Source organism: Bufo gargarizans, chromosome 2 (assembly GCF_014858855.1).
Source record: "Bufo gargarizans isolate SCDJY-AF-19 chromosome 2, ASM1485885v1, whole genome shotgun sequence".
In the NCBI taxonomy this organism is placed as follows: domain Eukaryota; kingdom Metazoa; phylum Chordata; class Amphibia; order Anura; family Bufonidae; genus Bufo; species Bufo gargarizans.
This window is the reverse complement of record NC_058081.1, coordinates 409,515,736-409,530,528: the sequence shown is the minus strand read 5'-3', so window position 1 is coordinate 409,530,528 and position 14,793 is coordinate 409,515,736. Positions and strand designations below refer to the sequence as shown.

Genomic DNA, 14,793 nt, shown 5'->3' with positions numbered 1-14,793 from the left:
TTGCCCCTGATTTAGTATATGGCCAAAAAATGAACAGACTATTGCTGGTTAAATGCACTTGGTGTCACAGCTTGACCAACCACACTACTGAGGGTTAAATGCACTTGGTGACGGGCGCAGCTTGCCCCTGATGTAGTATATGGCCAAAAAATGAACAGACTATTGCTGGTTAAATGCACTTGATGACAGGCGCAGCTTGCCCCTGATTTAGTATATGGCCAAAAAATGAACAGACTATTGCTGGTTAAATGCACTTGGTGTGATAGCTTGACCAACCACACTACTGAGGGTTAAATGCACTTGGTGATGGGCGCAGCTTGCCCCTGATGTAGTATATGGCCAAAAAATGAACAGACTATTGCTGGTTAAATGCACTTGGTGACGGGCGCAGCTTGCCCCTGATTTAGTATATGGCCAAAAAATGAACAGACTATTGCTGGTTAAATGCACTTGGTGTGATAGCTTGACCAACCACACTACTGAGGGTTAAATGCACTTGGTGACGGGCGCAGCTTGCCCCTGATGTAGTCTATTGGCATATATTTAGGCCCAGCACACAGGCAGAGGAGAGAGGTCCCGTAACAGACAATCTGGCTTCATGTCAGCAGAGAATCAGTCTGCATGTCATAGCAGAGAATCAGGCTTCACGTCACCCACCACTGCAACAGTCCATTGTCATAAATTTAGGCCCAGCACCCAGGCAGAGGAGAGAGGTCCCGTAACAGACAATCTGGCTTCATGTCAGCAGAGAATTAGTCTGCATGTCACTAAATAACTTGCCCAGCCACAACAGTACAGCGGTAACGACAGATTTAGCGGGATATAAATTTGAGGCCTAGTATTTAGGCGCTGGGTGACCGGTATGGATTTAGTGACAGAATTAGACTGGGATATGGCCAAAAAATAACCACACTATTGCTGGTTAAATGCACTTGGTGACGGGCGCAGCTTGCCCCTGATGTAGTATATGGCCAAAAAATGAACAGACTATTGCTGGTTAAATGCACTTGGTGTCACAGCTTGACCAACCACACTACTGAGGGTTAAATGCACTTGGTGACGGGCGCAGCTTGCCCCTGATGTAGTATATGGCCAAAAAATGAACAGACTATTGCTGGTTAAATGCACTTGGTGTCACAGCTTGACCAACCACACTACTGAGGGTTAAATGCACTTGGTGACGGGCGCAGCTTGCCCCTGATGTAGTATATGGCCAAAAAATGAACAGACTATTGCTGGTTAAATGCACTTGGTGACGGGCGCAGCTTGCCCCTGATTTAGTATATGGCCAAAAAATGAACAGACTATTGCTGGTTAAATGCACTTGGTGTGATAGCTTGACCAACCACACTACTGAGGGTTAAATGCACTTGGTGACGGGCGCAGCTTGCCCCTGATGTAGTATATGGCCAAAAAATGAACAGACTATTGCTGGTTAAATGCACTTGGTGTCACAGCTTGACCAACCACACTACTGAGGGTTAAATGCACTTGGTGACGGGCGCAGCTTGCCCCTGATGTAGTATATGGCCAAAAAATGAACAGACTATTGCTGGTTAAATGCACTTGGTGACGGGCGCAGCTTGCCCCTGATTTAGTATATGGCCAAAAAATGAACAGACTATTGCTGGTTAAATGCACTTGGTGTCACAGCTTGACCAACCACACTACTGAGGGTTAAATGCACTTGGTGACGGGCGCAGCTTGCCCCTGATGTAGTATATGGCCAAAAAATGAACAGACTATTGCTGGTTAAATGCACTTGATGACAGGCGCAGCTTGCCCCTGATTTAGTATATGGCCAAAAAATGAACAGACTATTGCTGGTTAAATGCACTTGGTGTGATAGCTTGACCAACCACACTACTGAGGGTTAAATGCACTTGGTGATGGGCGCAGCTTGCCCCTGATGTAGTATATGGCCAAAAAATGAACAGACTATTGCTGGTTAAATGCACTTGGTGACGGGCGCAGCTTGCCCCTGATTTAGTATATGGCCAAAAAATGAACAGACTATTGCTGGTTAAATGCACTTGGTGTGATAGCTTGACCAACCACACTACTGAGGGTTAAATGCACTTGGTGACGGGCGCAGCTTGCCCCTGATGTAGTATATGGCCAAAAAATGAACAGACTATTGCTGGTTAAATGCACTTGGTGTGACAGCTTGACCAACCACACTACTGAGGGTTAAATGCACTTGGTGACAGGCGCAGCTTGCCCCTGATGTAGTATATGGCCAAAAAATGAACAGACTATTGCTGGTTAAATGCACTTGGTGTCACAGCTTGACCAACCACACTACTGAGGGTTAAAGGCACTTGGTGACGGGCGCAGCTTGCCCCTGATGTAGTATATGGCCAAAAAATGAACAGACTATTGCTGGTTAAATGCACTTGGTGACGGGCGCAGCTTGCCCCTGATTTAGTATATGGCCAAAAAATGAACAGACTATTGCTGGTTAAATGCACTTGGTGTGATAGCTTGACCAACCACACTACTGAGGGTTAAATGCACTTGGTGACGGGCGCAGCTTGCCCCTGATGTAGTATATGGCCAAAAAATAAACAGACTATTGCTGGTTAAATGCACTTGGTGTGACAGCTTCACCCTGATGTAGGCTTTAGCCAAAAAACAACCACACCATTGAGGGTTAAATGCACTTGGTGACAGGCGCAGCTTGCCCCTGATGTAGTATATGGCCAAAAAATAAACAGACTATTGCTGGTTAAATGCACTTGGTGTGACAGCTTCACCCTGATGTAGGCTTTAGCCAAAAAACAACCACACCATTAAGGGTTAAATGCACTTGGTCGCAGCTTGTGCTGGCGCACCACAAGGCACAAAATGGCCGCCGATCACCCCAGAAAAATGTGACTGACAAACGGTCTGGGCAGCCTAAAAACAGTGAGCAATTGAGTATCAGCAGCTCAATGATCCACAGCTGCAGATCGATCAATAATCAAGTACTTTGGAGGAGTTAATCTGCCTAATCTCGCCCTACTGTCGCAGCCGCAACCTCTCCCTACGCTAATCAGAGCAGAGTGACGGCGCTATGTGACTCCAGCTTAAATAGAGGCTGGGTCACATGGTGCTCTGGCCAATCACAGCCATGCCAATAGTAGGCATGGCTGTGATGGCCTCTTGGGGCAAGTAGTATGACGCTTGTTGATTGGCTGCTTTGCAGCCTTTCAAAAAGCGCCAAGAAAGCGTCACAAAAGCGCCAAGAAAGCGACGAACACCGAACCCGAACTTTTACGAAAATGGCCGGGTTCGGGTCCGTGTCACGGACACCCCAAAATTCGGTACGAACCCGAACTATACAGTTCGAGTTCGCTCATCCCTAGTTAAGAGCGGTGAGACTACGGACCTCTCTGCCTGAGGCGCATACTGACAAAAAGCCTGAATGTACATCAGTTGGAGCTCTGGAGGTTGCTGATTCCCCAGCCTACGATATTGATATATGGCAGTGCACAATACAGTTCTGTGTGGTGCAGTCTTCATGTGTGTGAAGTCCTGACAAAAAAACTGGTGAGGGTCTGTCATTTTGTAAATCTGCAGCAGTAAAATCCACAGCAAATCATACCACTGAATTAAAATCCAATTTGTGCAGTGAATTTTGTTTGCAACATGTGGCTTAGACCCAGGGGCGTAGCTAAAGGCTCATCGCTGGTGTACCTAGCTTTTCTGCTGCTCAAGGCAAATATTGAAATGCCTCCCCTCTTCCTTCCAATCCTACTGTTAAAGGGGTTGTCCTCTTTTTACTACTGATGACCTATCCTCAGGATAGGCACTCGCTATGGTAGTGATATCACATAATTTTAATGGTCACATACAAGTGGTAAATGTGACGAGTTTCGGCTATTAGAAGCCTTTGTCAAACATGTTTGACAAAGGCTTCTAATAGCCGAAACTCGTCACATTTACCACTTGTATGTGACCATTAAAATTATTTGATATCACTACCATAGCGAGTGCCGGTCCTTACTATACCATTATCTGTGGATCTTCTTCCCTGGACGCGCGCACCGCACCGCTGCAAGCAGAAGTGCCGCTCGTATCTTCTCTTGGACTATCCTCAGGATAGGTCATCAATATCAGTTCAGCCGGGGTCCTCCGGCACCCCTGACCAGGGCCGGCTCCAGGTTCATGTGGGCCCCTGGGCAATAAATCCCAGTGGGCCCCCATGAGGCATTTTTTTACATTGACATGTCCCCCTGTGGCTCCCACACAGTATAATGACCCCCAGTGGCCCCTATACAGTATAATGACTACTAGTGGCCCTTCACACAGTATAATGACTACTAGTGGTGCAGTGTCCCAGGGGGTCAGTAGTGTATGCTGGGCTTTGTAGTGCAGATTGACTCACTAACCTGGGATCCACTGTCGTCTTCAATTGGGGCAAATACTGGAACAGGCAGGTATTTAAAAGTTCGTGACGCCAGTGTCAATTAAACGGTGACACGCCGTGTATGGTATTGTAGAAGAATGAAGCAAGCATAGGATAGCCAACAAAAACTGGAACTTTACTGAATGTCAGTGATTATAATACATGGACGCAGTTGGAAGCGCAGTTCCATGAAAGACAGTTGGTTACTATTGGAATACAGCTGGTTCTTGGAAGTACAGAATGGCCGGTCTTAGCAATGTTCTTTACAGAGTGTTAATTACAGGAGATGCAGTACAGGCGGCTTGCACACTATTCCTGACTGGTCCTGAAACATGTGACTTTTTCTCCAAGGTCTAATGCCCTATAGCTGGCGCATCCTTGAAGCTGTCCTTATCTAGTACCTCCTCTGTTATCTTGAGTACCTCTTGCTTTATCTGATCGGCCTCTGTGGTATTCTGTGTCTTCAGGCTGTTTAGCTATGCCCTTCTGACTTCTATGCATACGGACTCAGGAGGGGAACCCTCTCTGCACTGAGTCTGGAAACTTCTCTCCTCCTGAGCTAGGCCCTAGCCTATTTATACTGAACTGGGGGCTCCCTCTGCTGGCTGTGATAAGGATTGCCGGTAACCGGCCTGACTGGCTTAAAGGGAACTACACATTCAAATCTAGCAGTGTCGGGTAGCCTACCCGTATGCTGCACACCCCCAGACTTTAACGTGAGTAAGGCCTCGTACTCACACACATGCCTGAACCAACATAAGCTGATGCATAAGTTAAACATGGCATTATAAATATAATAAACAACTATTTCACACAAAAATATAACATTTGCAATAAATGACGCGAGAAAGAGGGGCGTCTTCTTTCTTCTTAGGCACGGCCGCTGACCTGGCACAGCGGACTTAAGGTGAACCAGGTTAGTCTATTTTTCTTGACTGAAGTATAATAAGGAACTACACAGGGTTTCCCCGTGGGTGTAGAACAGGCAAGGGCTCACGTGGAGGAGTCCATTCTTGCGCACAAACATCAAGCAGGCTATTTCCGATAGTAACTGTTCGGGAGGAGACACCACCAGCATAGTCAAAGTCTCCTAAATGGACTGGCGGACGTCCCCTGGTCATCCGGGTGGACCTTCTCAACACAGGGGTTTCCTCTTCCCTTAGCACCGAGGTAGAAGAGAGAGGAGCAACAGGAGGATCTCCATCCGTGAGACCTTGGTCAGGGACAACGGGAACAACAGGAACAACAGGATCCACTAGAGGGGGAACTGGATCCGGGGCATCTTGAACCGGCTCTTCTGGAAGTAAAGGTACAGTAGGTGCCGGAGCGGGCACCAACAAGTTCAACCATGGTGTCAGAAGCCAATGCATGGGATCAGCGTCATACCTTAGATTTCGGACAGCCTGCATAGGATCCTCGGGCTGTATCGATGACTCTGACACAGGGGGTTCAGATATAGAACTCTCGGCACTGGGTCCTGGTGTCAGGCAGAGCTTTAACCGGTTTCGGTGCACAATTTGGGATCCCCTGCCCTCCCGGGTGATCTCATAAGTGTGAGTTCCAACATTTGGGATTGCAGTGACAACATAGGGACTTTGCTCCCATTTACTGTCCAGTTTACTGGTACGGCGGTTATTTTTTAACCATACCACAGCCCCTATCGTCAGGGGTTCTGCATGGGCTGCTTGGTCATAGTCTCTCTGCTGCCGGTCTCTAGCATAGTCCATACGTTCCTGAACAATAGCTTGGGCCGTATTCAATCGCCTTTGGTGTTCAGCAACCCAGTCGGTATTAGGGAATGGGTTGATGCAATCAGGTACGAGTACATCCAAGGAGTGGTCAGCAGGCAATAACCCTTGGCGCCCAAACATCAAATAAAAGGGGGTATACCCGGTGGAACAGTGTATGGTATGATTGTATGTGAACATGAGCTGTGGCAACAGATTAGGCCAATCTCCCCTGGTTTCAGGAGGCACGGTCCTCAGCATCTCTATCAAGGTCTGATTCATTTTTTCACATAATCCATTACCTTGCGGATGGTAGGCCGTCGTCCGGATCTTCTTACAGTTGTGCAGGCGGCACAGTTCATGGAACAGGTGGGACTCAAAAGCAGGACCTTGATCGGTGAGGATCTTTTCTGGACAACCGTAGGGCAGGAGGAAGTGTTTCCAGAACAGTTCGGCTGTAGTCTTGGCCGTCTGGTCTCTCACAGGCACCGCTACAACAAACTTAGTGAAATGGTCAATAATAGTCATAGCGTACACATACCCTGAGCGACTAGGCTCCAGTTTCACATGGTCGATGGCGACAAGTTCAAGAGGACGAGTACTTACAATGGGTCTCAGTGGTGCCCTCTGATCATGGTGTTCACCTCGTTTCAAGGCACAGGCTACACACTCCCGACACCACTTCTCCATGTCTTCTCTCATGCCCACCCAGTAAAACCGCTGGCGGATATTTGCCTCAGTCTTTTGGACCCCAAAGTGACCGGATTGATTGTGGTACATCTCCAACACCATACCTGCATCTCGTCGGGGTATGAGAATTTGATGCACTCTTTCGTTGGACACTGGGTCTAGGCTTCTCCGTAGCAACAGGCCCTTTTGTATGAAGAGTTGATGGCGCTGTCTCCACAGTTTGATGAGCTCAGGATCTGTACTCTTACGCCGAATCCTCTCAGGGGCTCTGCCACTGGTAATGAAGTCCAACAATTCACCCAGCACTCTACTTTCAGACTGTAGTTTCACCCACCTTTCTTCTTTGAGTTCCGGCCTACTGGAGGGTGAAGGAACTGCAGCTCTGTTACTGGTAGCCCGAGCCTGATCCTGTTGAGCAAATTTATGGTAGAAGGCCGGCATTTCTACATCTTCCCAAGCATCTCGCACATCATCAGGAGCTGTCTCTGTGGGAAGTCTGGATAAAGCATCAGCATTGTCATTAGTACGTCCAGCGCGATATTTTACAGAGAAATCATAGTTGGCGAGACGAGAGGCCCATCTTTGCTCCAAAGCCCCCAATTTAGCTGTATTTAGATGTGCCAGAGGGTTATTATCAGTGAATGCAATGAATGGGGTAGCGGCTAGATAATCTTTGAATTTTTCCATCACTGCCCACACTAGTGCCAGGAATTCTAGTTTGAAGGAACTATAATTCTGGTCATTTTTCTCAGCTCCTTTCAGGGAGCGGCTTGCATAAGCTATCACTCTTTCTTTTCCCTCTTGAATCTGGGCTAACACAGCCCCCAGGCCCCGCTTGCTAGCATCAGTATACAGATGGAAGGGCTTGCTGTAGTCGGGATAACCTAACACGGGAGGCTTGGTCAGTTTCTTTTTTAACAACTGGAACGCTATCTCTCTCTCTTCATTCCACTCAATGAGCACTGGAGTTCTAGGACTTTTCTTGGGCTGCCCCCTCAAGAGTTCCTGGATAGGATCGGCTATTTGAGCAAAATGGGGGATGAAACGTCTATAGTAGCCGGCAAAACCAAGGAAACCCCTCACCTCTTTGACGGTAGTGGGTACCGGCCAGTTACGGACAGCCGCTAACTTATCAGGGTCAGGTTGTACGCCCTCTCCGCTTACCACATGCCCCAGGTATTTTACCGCAGGTTTGAGCAGGTGGCATTTAGATGGCTTTACCTTCAGGCCATATTTGACAAGGATTTCAAAGACCTCTGCTAAGTGTTTCAGGTGGTCTTCATATGTTTTTGAGTACACAATGACATCATCTAGATACAGCAGCACTGTTTCGAAGTTTTTGTGACCCAAACACCGCTCCATTAGTCTCTGGAAAGTTCCTGGGGCATTACATAGCCCGAACGGCATACAATTGAATTCGAACAGGCCCATGGGAGTGGTGAAAGCAGTCTTTTCCCTATCTGCCGGGGCCATGGGTACTTGCCAGTAGCCACTGGTCAAGTCCAATGTGGAGAAATAGGCAGCGGAGCCCAGAGCAGTTAGTGACTCTTCAATGCGGGGCAGTGGGTATGCGTCTTTGTGGGTTATTTGGTTAATTTTTCTATAGTCCACGCAGAAACGGATACCACCATCCTTCTTCTTTACAAGGACCAGGGGTGCCGCCCACGGGCTACGACTGTCCCGGATTACATTAGAGTCTTTCATCTCTTGGATCATTTCTTTTACAGTCTGATATGAAGTAGGCGGTAAGGGTCGGTATCTCTCCTTGATAGGAGGATGAGAGCCAGTAGGTATGGTGTGTTGTATGGCACTAACCTCTCCATAATCAGCAGCATGTTTACTGAAGGCCTGGTGGTGCTCTTTGACAAGCCGTAGTATCCCTTCTTGTTGATGTTGGGGGGTAGTCTCGTCCCCGACATGTAGCTCTTCCCACCAGGGTACTTGTGACTGGGGCACCGGTGGACATCCGCTGACTGCAGCTGGCGGCTTTTCTGTCACTGGAAGACGGATGATGTCCTGGAAGAACACCTGAGAAAGCTGGGCAACAGGGTAATGCTTAGTAAGCGCAACAGGATGATCACTCAGGTTAATCAGACGGACAGGTACTTTACCTTGGGAGACGTTCACCAGGCACTTGGCAGCTCTCACATAAGGGTAGTTCTCCATCTGGATTGGTTCCACCAGGGCTGGATAATCTTGGCCTTGGACTCCCAGGACAGCACGACACCATAAGAGAGTTTGGGAATTAGGAGGCAAAGTCACAGGCTTATTATCACGAATCTTGGCAGTACAAATTTCTCCTTTCCCGTTAGCAAACCTCTGCTGGGCACTTAACACAGTGATAGTCTTTTGAATCACCCTCTTGGATGCAGAGGAAGCGGTGGGCAGAGTCTGGTGTGATACGGCAAGTATTTCTGCATAACAGTTTTTGAAGACATTGGTGCCTAGAATGACAGGATGTCCTCCTCTGTCGCCGGCCTGTTCTACTATCACCCCCTGTTGAGGCAAGGTTACTTCTCCCACCTGCAGGGTGGGTTCCCAGTATCCATGGATCTTTACCGGTTTGCCATTGCTGGCGATAATCTCTACCCAGGATTCAGGCGGCTGGGTCAATTGGTTGGTGTCCCAGAATCTTTCAAAGGCGGGCAGCTGAATAGTAGTGACCTGAGACCCAGTATCTAATAGGGCTTCAAAGGGGACCCCGTTAATCTCCACATTGATTTTAGGATGGGATCCTACATACCGTGGCATCCAATTTGGATCTTTTGGACCTAGTGTTCTACCTCCCGAGGGGTGGTCCTCAGCCTCAGGGGTTGCCCGTTTAACTGCCAGCAAGTGGATTCTGTGTGTCCCATCTTTTTGCAGTATGTACACACGGGCCGCTTGCGACCCCTATTGCGCCTCCCAGGATCCCTGGGGTGAGTCTCTTGGTATGGAGGTGGGAACGGCTTAGAGGGTGACAGGAACTCCTCTTCTGACATCATAGGTTTTCCCATTCCTCCATTTTTCTGCACACTCTCTCTAGGCTTTTAGTGAGGTGATTTACTTGCTCTGTCAGCATGGCGATAGTATCTGTAGCTGTAGCTTGAACAGCTTGACCGGCCTCAGCTCGATCAATGATAAACGGTTTTGACCTGCAGGCTGGTAACTCAGTTGGGGTGTTCAACTCTGTAGATACTGCTGACCCCAGAATTTTTATAGCCAGTTCTTTAAAGTCCAGAAAGGTACTGTTAGGGTGTTGGGCGGACAGCATCTTTAATTGGGTCCTTATTTGCTCACTAGCCACTCCGGTAATAAATTGTTCCCTCAGGGTCTGATCCTGGTTATCAGCTTCCTTGGGATCTATCTGAATTACAGCCCCCAAAGCCTCCTGAAGTGATAGGGCATAGTCACGGAGGGACTCACCGGGCTTCTGTTTCTTGCCAAAGAAGTGCATCTTTATCTCTGAGGCAGTCCTCGTTTCAAAAGTGGCCCTGAGGCGGGTGAATATCTGCTCTAGAGTACTCCGTTCCGCAGCAGGCCAGGATAATACCTCTCTGCGGGCAGCCCCCTCCAGTTGCGCTAGTAAGATTTCCATTTGCTGATCGGAATTTATGGGGTATAGTTTGAATAAGGCCAGCAACTTTTCCTTAAAGTCTCTTAGGGTATGGGCCTCTCCGTTATAGCGGGGAAACCATGGGGCCCCAAAATAGTAAGGCATGGTAAAGGGCATCATGCTGGGGGCTATAGGATGATTAGGAGCCGCGAGCTCTCCCGGGTCCGGCCGCTCGGCAACTCCCGGATCTGACATGTTACCTTATTACGAGGTGGCCGCTGGTGACTAAAGGGGCCGGAACAATCCCCTTCCCTCCGGATACAAGTTCTTACCGGTTTCGCCGGGTGTGCGCAGGCCAAATCTCGAGAGACTCCGGACTTCCTGCGACCGCGGTGACGTAGAGGAAACAGGGCAGCGGCGGTGCGATGATGAAGAGGGGCGGGCTTTTCGGTGTCCTTGAAGGGATCCGCCCACGAAGGTCCTCAGCAGCGCGGGAAACTTTACTCCAGGCGGCTGGTGGCCATCTTGATCACGATTCCCTGACAGCAAGCAGGGTGTTGAAAAGTCCAATAAATCACAGTCCACAAATACAATTTTCCCTCTGGGGGTAGCGCAACACAGTACAGCGCCTCTGATTCCTCCCAGGCACAATTTTAATCCACAGATTTGGGAATAAAGGTTACAGTCTTTGCAATACGGTGGTGGAATAGTTAAAGCACACAGTTCACACTTCTCTGCACTTCAGAAGTATGCGGATCCTGTTCGTGACGCCAAAAAGAGCGATGCAGTGTCCCAGGGGGTCAGTAATGTATGCTGGGCTTTGTAGTGCAGATTGACTCACTAACCTGGGATCCACTGTCGTCTTCAATTGGGGCAAATACTGGAACAGGCAGGTATTTAAAAGTTCGTGACGCCAGTGTCAATTAAACGGTGACACGCCGTGTATGGTATTGTAGAAGAATGAAGCAAGCATAGGATAGCCAACAAAAACTGGAACTTTACTGAATGTCAGTGATTATAATACATGGACGCAGTTGGAAGCGCAGTTCCATGAAAGACAGTTGGTTACTATTGGAATACAGCTGGTTCTTGGAAGTACAGAATGGCCGGTCTTAGCAATGTTCTTTACAGAGTGTTAATTGCAGGAGATGCAGTACAGGCGGCTTGCACACTATTCCTGACTGGTCCTGAAACATGTGACTTTTTCTCCAAGGTCTAATGCCCTATAGCTGGCGCATCCTTGAAGCTGTCCTTATCTAGTACCTCCTCTGTTATCTTGAGTACCTCTTGCTTTATCTGATTGGCCTCTGTGGTATTCTGTGTCTTCAGGCTGTTTAGCTATGCCCTTCTGACTTCTATGCATACGGACTCAGGAGGGGAACCCTCTCTGCACTGAGTCTGGAAACTTCTCTCCTCCTGAGCTAGGCCCTATCCTATTTATACTGAACTGGGGGCTCCCTCTGCTGGCTGTGATAGGGATTGCCGGTAACCGGCCTGACTGGCTTAAAGGGAACTACACATTCAAATCTAGCAGTGTCGGGTAGCCTACCCGTATGCTGCAGTGGCCCTTCACACAGTATAATGAACCCCCAATTCCCCCCCCCCACTGTATTATGACCACCTTTGGCCCTGCATTCAGAATAATAACCCCCAGTCGCCCCCATTCAGAATAATGACCCCCAGTAGCCCCCACACTGGGGGACTACTGTATGGAGGGGGCTCTGGGGGTCATTATACTAAATGGGGGACACTGGGGGCCATTATACTATGTAAAGGGCCCTCACAGTATAATGACCCCACAGTGACCCCCCATTCAGAATAATGACCTCCAATCGCCCCCACACTGGGGGTTATACTGTATGGAGGGGGCACGAGGGGTTATTATATTTAATGGGGGCTCTGGTGGTCATTATGCTAAATGGAGGGTCAATGGGGATCATTATACTAAATGGGGGGCACTGGGAGTCATTATACTGTGTAAGGGGCCCCTCACAGTGTGATGAATGACCCCCCGGTGGCCCCCTCACATACCTATCATTGCTGGGGAGCTGGTGGTCCTGTCACTCACTAACCGCAGCTCCCTGCGCTCCTTCTCTCCGGCGGCCCGCTGCAGCAGTGAGCCAGGCCTGGAGGAGAGAAGGAGATGTGCAGTGATGTAGCTAGAACTGACTGGGCCCCACAGAAAATTTTAGTACGCCTCCCCCCCCCCCCAATGTGTGTTCACATCACGTTTTTCCTATCGGTTTGATGTATACAAATGTGCAGCACTCCACGTTTTTGTATCCTGCAGAGTCAAGTAAAAAATACATACATTAACGTATATGTTTTTTCTACCATGGAACTGTATGGTGAACGGACGCCACTGTACGGCATCAGTCTGAGGTATCTGTTAACGCATACATTTTTGGTATACATTAAATGGATGGCACAAATGGGATGTGAACCCAGCCCTAGTGTCAGAATAAGCCCCAGTACACAGCGGAGCAGTGTGGCGGAGAGGGAGGCCGCCATGTACTGACAGAGCGCTACCTGGTCCTGGTGGTCAGGGATGAGGACTGTGTTTACCAAGGATCATTTTCTACTGGGAAATACAGTGCACAGTATGATACACTAGAATCTATATAATATAAAGATATTAGCCCTCCCCCGAATAATAATACAATTAGGGGGTCATTTATTATATACAAATACGTCTATGTTAGGCTACTTTCACACTAGCGTTCGGGGCTCCGCTTGTGAGCTCCGTTTAAAGGTCAATGGGGGACGGATCCGTTTGAAAATTGAGCCATATTGTGTCAACTTCAAACGGATCCGTCCCCATTGACTTACATTGTAAGTCTGGACGGATCTGTTTGCCTCCGCACGGCCAGGCGGACACCCGAACGCTGCAAGCAGCATTCGAGTGTCAGCCTGCTGAGCGGAGCGGAGGACAAACGCTGCCAGACTGATGCATTCTGAGCGGATCCTCATCCACTCAGAATGCATTAGGGCTGGACGGATCCGCTCAGAATGCATCAGTCTGGCAGCGTTTGTCCTCCGCTCCGCTCAGCAGGCTGACACTCGAATGCTGCTTGCAGCGTTCGGGTGTCCGCCTGGCCGTGCGGAGGCAAACGGATCCGTCCAGACTTACAATGTAAGTCAATGGGGACGGATCCGTTTGAAGTTGACACAATATGGCTCAATTTTCAAACGGATCCGTCCCCCATTGACTTTCAACATAAAGTCTTAACGGATACGTTTGCATTATCATGCAAACGTATCCGTTCTGAACGGATACAAGCGTTTGCATTATAGGTGCGGATCCGTCTGTGCAGATACCAGACGGATCTGCACCTAAACGCAGGTGTGAAAATAGCTTTAGGCGTATTTCTGACACAGATTGTGGCGCAAAGGTCCTTAGCACCGCAATCTGTATCTTTTCCCGCTCATGCCAGGTCTAAAAAAGGATGGCGTGGGCAGGGAAGGGGATACAGTTATGGCCATGCAGTTATTGGATACCACCGCCATATAGTGATAACACCGCCATACAATGATAAAACCACCATACAGTGACCGGATAAAAGGGTATAAGAGGGCACAGTACAGGGAATGACTATGGGCACTGCACGGGGTGTGGTAAGAGGGCACAATGCAGGGTATAAGTGGGCACAGTACGGGGTGGGGGGCACAGTCACATGACCCTGTGACGTTAGAAGGTCCTTATGGTGAATGCTGTTCAGATGCCACCATAATGAGAGGCAGAGGAGTGAGGAGCGTTCTGCAAAAAAATAGAACATGTCCTATTATTGTCCATATTACGGACAAGGCTAGGACTATTCTCTTAGAGGCCAGCTGTTCCTTTCCGCAAAATACGGAATGCACACGGACGTCATCCATGTTTTTTGCAAATCTGTTTTTTTACGGACCACAAAATACATACAGTTATGTGCATGAGCCGGCAAAACACGTATCCACAAAAAATACAGATGGCGTCTGTGTGACATCCGTATTGCATCCATTTATTTTATTTTTTTGGCGGATCCATTGTAACAATACCTGTCCTTGTCTGCAACATGGACAAGAATAGGACATAGCTACGCTAAAGCTGCATTCCTGGCCAAAGGTTGCTGAGCGCTATTGTAGGCCATCAATACTTATCATGGGGGTCTGAACTCTCCCACCAATCAACACAGTGATGCCAAGGATGCTCCGCGTTTCTGCAAGTCATGCACCCTGATTTTTGGTGACACAGACACAATGGAGAACATTTACTAATTGTCTTATGCCACTATACTGATGTAAAAAAGTCACCAATTATGGCGCATGATATATCTGTACCATAATTTGCGACTGTTTAAGCTTTTTGCCACTTTTCTGGAGCAACGTCCACCATGTCCTCAGTCAAGTATGGCAGAGAGGATTAACACCATAGATGCTGCAGGTGATTAGGCACCACGGCATCTAGGGGGTTA

The 14,793-nt window shown here is 48.5% G+C and overlaps 1 pseudogene; it reads right to left on the bottom strand.

The window, feature by feature from the left end:
• Window positions 1-14,793, bottom strand: part of LOC122925947 — a 103,439-nt pseudogene that overhangs the window by 44,293 nt on the left and 44,353 nt on the right.